The sequence below is a fragment of the Strigops habroptila genome, chromosome 6 (assembly GCF_004027225.2).
Source record: "Strigops habroptila isolate Jane chromosome 6, bStrHab1.2.pri, whole genome shotgun sequence".
In the NCBI taxonomy this organism is placed as follows: domain Eukaryota; kingdom Metazoa; phylum Chordata; class Aves; order Psittaciformes; family Psittacidae; genus Strigops; species Strigops habroptila.
Window position 1 is genome coordinate 48,719,011 of NC_044282.2, and position 6,000 is coordinate 48,725,010.

The following is a 6,000-nucleotide window of genomic DNA, read 5'->3' on the forward strand; positions in this document are numbered from 1 at the left end:
TCAGGATTATTCCAGGGAACAGGCAGTCTGTCCATTGATATGTCCTCTCATCTGCAATATTATTTTTTGAGTATCAAATATGCCATATATGTCCCACATTGTCTTTATGTTCGTAACTTTGTAAACCCACTTTGAAGAATGTGTGAGGGAAAAAGAATAACAAGAGGGGTGTGGAGTCTGCTCCAACCCACTGTAATTTTTTAGAAGAGCATGCTGAAAATTGCATCAGTGGACAATACTGGGTCCTGGAAATGGATGATTCATCTTGTATTTGCTTTTCATGGCTGCATAACATACAGTGTCACTTCACTCACTCGTGTTGCATCTTCTCCTGTGAGCTGGATGGGCACGTTCTCAGTAACCATGAAGATAAAACTCACCAGGCAAATGGCACAATGCTCCTGAGCTCAATGAAGCTGTAATGTGGATGGTTCTCGAAAGCATCAATTTTTAAGTTATTAAGGTGACAAATATTTCCTCCTCCTCTGGAAAAAGCAATCTCTTGCCTCATCACTGCGAGATGTGATTCGAACTGTGTTTCCCTGGAAATGACATGATGACAGGAGGATACATGATGGAGAATGAGAAAGTATTATACAGACTCACATTCAAATTCATTATCAGGCAGTGAGACTGATGACTCAGAGACACAAAAAAATGAAACGACCAAAGATCATGTCTCAGTCAGTGCTCATAACAAAGTTGAATTCTCACTTGAACAGCTATAGGAATTACACTGCATGCTTAGAATCAATTTGCATATGCTGTTTCTACTCAGTCACACAACAAATAATGTATTAGGAGTGCATTTTAATGCACTATATTATCATACAGCTTGAAATGCTGTCTTCTGTTAATGTGTTTTTCAAAAAGTGTGTGCATGCATGTGTGTATGTTTTCACTTGCTCATTCCCTCACTGTTCCTGTTAGCATAAGGAGGTCTTCTACCTGAGGTCAGCTTTGGGCTCTAGGAGTTTGTTAGAAGTAACAGATAGATACGTATATTTTAAACTGAAGGTTTAAATTCCTTCTTTAGCACTGAAGAATTATCTAATATGCAAGCAGATTTCAGAATCTGGGCCAGAATCCCTGCCAAGGCAGGCTCACGTGGTCTCCATCTGGCCTCATCATCCAAAGAGATCAGGACTTTCATTAACTGCACAACTGTGATCTCAGAGCCAATCAGCCTGAGTGGACATGCTTTGACAATGTAGTGCTTTTGCTGTGGTGATTCACTAGTTCTGCAGCTACCAAAGAATCCCAGAATGTGCTGCATCATTAGCTGATTTTTTGGATCACTGATAGTAAATACAAAAACTGACAAAAATATCTGCACCATGTTTCCAGTGATCAGAAAAGTAAAAAACAACCCCGTCATAACCCAACAACAGGTATCAATTGATCATACTCAGCAAAACTAAAATACATTTTGAGTTTCAGCCTTTCTGTTGCCATACTATTTGGAATAAAACCTGGGTGTCATGGAGGGGGAGATGACCAACACCTTTACCTTCCTTGTTATTCAGCTATTTTTAATGGCCATTTTTTTATTTTTTCCTGCGGAGTGCTTGGAACAAATATTGGCTGATGTGCCTGATGAGAGGCTGTGAGAGTTGCATGGGCCTTTTGAACTCTGAGGAGCTGCATAAGTGATGGAGGTCTCCCTCATTGTCTTTGTGTGCAAGTTTTACTGATTCTATCCCTTCAGTGATGGTCTCACCAGGACTGTGCTGCTATCTTATTCCCTTTCCTCCACTTCCTGGGGACAGTGGATGAATTTACACAGACACTCACACATCATATCTTACACAGTATCATCTTCTTATTGCTGTGTATCAAGCTTTTCAGGTGGCTCAGAGGCAAATTAAACTAAAATCCAGATATGTAAACTGAACAATATCAGGACCTGTTTTCTAGCCTGAAGGCCAACAAGTTTGTTCTGGCCACATCCATGCTATTTAAATGTCTTAATGGAAGAAAGAAGATGTGCCCTATGCAGCTATTCTTTGAGAATTATGCCTGGCCCTATGCTAATTCTACGTGGCTGACCTGAGCCAAAAATCATACCAGGGAACATGTTTGTGGGCAGCAAAATGTCCTCTGATGTTCTTTAAATAGACTAATGATCTATTTTTGATTCATTCACTACTACATTTCATTTGGTTTTCATTAACACCATTAGATTGTTCAGGGGAAAATAATGGCCACTAGTGGTCTGCTGATTTTGCTCTCCACACATGCCTAAGCAGCCTGCAGGCTTCACGTAGATGTGTGTTTCAGTCCCCTTTTTCTTGGTCACACTGGCAGTTAATTTGACCAGTTTGCTGCTGAAATATATGTTCTTCATCACTGACTGTTAAGTAGCATTGGACTGCATATGAATGCTAAAATTTATTCCATTATCCATGAGTTAGTAATGATCAAAAGTGATGTACTAAAAAAAGTGATGGTTTCCACTAATATTGTGTTATACTAGTGTTTACAAGGCACAAACTTGAGATAGAATCATAGAATCATAGAACCATAGAATAGTTCGGGGTTAGAAAGGACCTTAAGATCATCTAGTTCCAACCCCCCTGCCATGGGCAGGAACACCTTGCACTAAACCATGTCACCCAAGACTCCATCTAACCTGGCCTTGAACACTGCCAGGGATGGAGCATTTGCAACCTCCTTGGGCAACCCATTCCAGTGCCTCACCACCCTCACTGTAAAGAACTTCTCCCTTATACCTAACCTAAACTTCCCCTGTTTAAGTTTGAACCCATTACCCCTTGTCCTACCACTACAGTCCCTAAGGAAGAGTCCCTCCCCAGCATCCTTATAGGCCTCCTTCAGATACCGGAAGGCTGCTATGAGGTCTCCAGGCAGCCTTCTCTTCTCCAGGCTGAACAGCCCCAACTCTCTCAGCCTGTCTTCATACGGGAGGTGCTCCAGCCCTCTTATCATCCTTGTGGCCTTCCTCTGGACTTGCTTCAACAGTTCCATGTCCTTTTTATGTTGAGGACACCAGAACTGTACACAATACTCCAAGTGAGGTCTCATGAGAGCAGAGTAGAGGGGCAGGATCACCTCCTTTGACCTGCTGGTCACGCTTCTTTTGATGCAGCCCAGGATATGATTGGCTTTCTGGGCTGTGAGAGCACACTGAAGCCGGCTCATGTTAAGCTTCTCATCAACCAACACGCCCAAGTCCTTCTCTGCAGGGCTGCTCTGAATCTCTTCTCCACCCAGCCTGTAGCTGTGCCTGGGATTGCCCTGACCCAGGTGCAGGACCTTGTACTTGGCTTGGTTGAACTTCATAAGGTTGGTATCAGTCTACCTCACAAGCATGTCGAGGTCCCTCTGGATGGCATCCCTTCCCGCCAGCATATCAACCAAACCACACAGCTTGGTGTCATCAGCAAACTTGCTGAGGGCGCACTCAAGCCCACTGTCCATGTTGCCGACAAAGATGTTGAACAGGACCGGTCCCAACACCGATCCCTGAGGGACACCACTCGTTACTGTTTTCCAACTAGACATTGAGCCATTTACCACAGCTGTTTGCCTGTGGCCATAGAGCCAGTTCTTTATCCACTGAGTGGTCCATCTATCAAATTGATGTCTCTCCAATTTAGAGACAAGGATGTCATGTGGGACAGTGTTGAACGCTTTGCACAAGTCCAGGTAGATGACATCAACTGCTCTGCCCCTGTCCATCAGTTCCGTGGCTCCATCATAGAAGGCCACCAAATTGCTCAGGCAGGACTTCCCCTTAGTGAAACCATGTTGGCTGTCACCAACCACCTCGTTGTTTTTCATGTGCCTTAGCATGCTTTCCAGGAGAAGCTGCTCCAAGATTTTGCCAGACACAGAGGTGAGACTGGCTGGTCTGTAGTTTCCCGGGTCTTCCATTTTCCCCTTCTTGAAAATGGGGGTTACATTACCCTTCTTCCAGTCATCAGGAACTTCACTTGAATGCCATGATTTTTCAAATATGATGGACAGTTATCTCTTATTGGCTTTGATTGAATGCTTTTGAAGACTTTAACTGTCTATAGATGTTTGAGAAACACTTAGAAATAAAGCTAAGAGAGCCATATCAAAGAAGAAAAAACCTCAGTTTTTCTGAAGATTACAATAGACACTGGTCTCTTTGAATAGCTAGCAGGCACTTTAAAAAAGCACCTGACTCTGGTCATTGAAATAGTAATATTTTATTGTACCTTCTACAGTCTGTAAACCAAGAACAGGGTTGCAAAGCAAATACCACGAGGTTTTGCTGAGAACATGGATGTCACAGTTTAAATCCTCAAATATTCTTTTACATATTATTTAAATAATTCTTATTAGCCTGGGTACTCCCAAGACATACAGGGCATACTAGTTATCCTAGACACACTAGAATTATAGCCTCAATTGTAAATCTGCCTGCAGTTAAGGTCTCACCCTGGAAAACAGCTTAGAGTCCTGGACTTATGTTACTTAAGGACATCACTTCTTAAAAATGGTAATTCATCATTAAGTGACTTGAACAGAGCATAGTCTACTTATTGTGTATGTCAACCAGTTCCCTAACGTAGTGTTGTCTCATTGCTTATATTCTCTCCATAGGAAAAGTGTTCTTTCCATAAGAACGGTGTTAGGTTATCTCTGTATTGCATAGTGCTTGATTCTGGAACAATAACAAATTACCCTAAAACATTATTCCAGAGGTAAACAACTGCAGAATTCAGTTACATCATCTGCTACTTGGCTGTACTGAATTCCATTATATATAATAGCAGAATAACCTGAAGAAGGAGGGCACAGATGCATAACACGTTGAAATATCAGATGACATAAACTGACTGTAGAGACCATGTTCTCCTCATTTGCTCTTGTGTACTGGTTGCTATTTATATGGAATTTTCATATCATAGTGGCATATACTGCCCCTGAATTTTAGGGAATAAATAAATATGTAATTTCCAAACATGGCTGTGGGATTTGCTTGAGAAAGTCAAGAACGATGAATATTAAATCTCACTGGAAAATCCATTTTAATTCATTGAAGAAAAATTTACATGAGAAATAGCCTGTTGATTGCATATATAATATTTTCTTTCCCACAGACTGAAGCATATGGGGTTTAACAGCTACACTAGGAACAACACATCCATACTGCACATATGGCACAATGATGTGAGCAACACAGAGCTAGAAAACCATCGATGAAGATGAAGAGTGGTTTCATTTAAACATGAACACACAGGGACATGAACAGCAGGGATGAAATATAAGATGTTTGGATAGAAACTTCTGTGGGAAGACAACGTCTTTTCTGTCCCTCACTGCATTAAATGCAAGATGAGGAGCAAGACCACTGCTGGGCTTTGCTTTGATACTGACTGGGACAGCCCCTACTCCTGTGTGACTGGAGAAAAAGCACAAAAAACAACAGAAAGCAAGACCTATTCTGAATATTGCTGCAATTACTGCTTTAACAAGATGCTGAACTCAGGCCTACAGTTCTGGCAACAGTTCTATGGGCAATTTGTTCCCCCACAGTAATATCTGCAAGCAAGAGGGCTTGATGGCCTTTAATTCATGGGGTACCATCTTAGGGTGAGTTAATGTTTCTGAATGGGAAATAAGGATGAAAATTCCTCGAACTTTAGAAATGGGTCAGGAAAAAAGTAAAATCGACCTTTCCGCAGAAACAGGAGATTACAGAAAGAGAGCACATAATCTCAGACCTGCTGCTAATCTGTTGTACAAGTTTAAGGAAGTCATGTAGTGTGGAATTTCATCTACCTCTGCTCTCTTGTCCTGTGCAACAAAAGGGCCATCAAATGAAGCCATACAAAGACAGGTTCAGAAAGAACAAACAAAAAGAGGTAGCTCATTATGCAGCAGGTATTTGAGAAAGTTCTGAATGTTTAAAATATGCAGAGGTGTGAGAGAAGACTGACCAAACTAATGGAAAGAAATGTCTTCAAAGCGCATATAAATGCTCATGCTGCAGATGTTTATTGA

At 41.5% G+C, this 6,000-nt stretch overlaps 1 long non-coding RNA gene across 1 annotated transcript in view; it reads left to right on the forward strand.

Moving 5' to 3' along the window:
- The window catches only part of LOC115609775, a 38,986-nt gene extending 33,739 nt beyond the window's left edge, over positions 1-5,247 (forward strand). Inside the window, exon 3 of the long non-coding RNA XR_003991983.1 lies at positions 5,097-5,247. This is a non-coding gene — a long non-coding RNA (uncharacterized LOC115609775). The remainder of the gene's footprint in view (positions 1-5,096) is intronic.
- Positions 5,248-6,000: the final 753 nt, after the last annotated feature.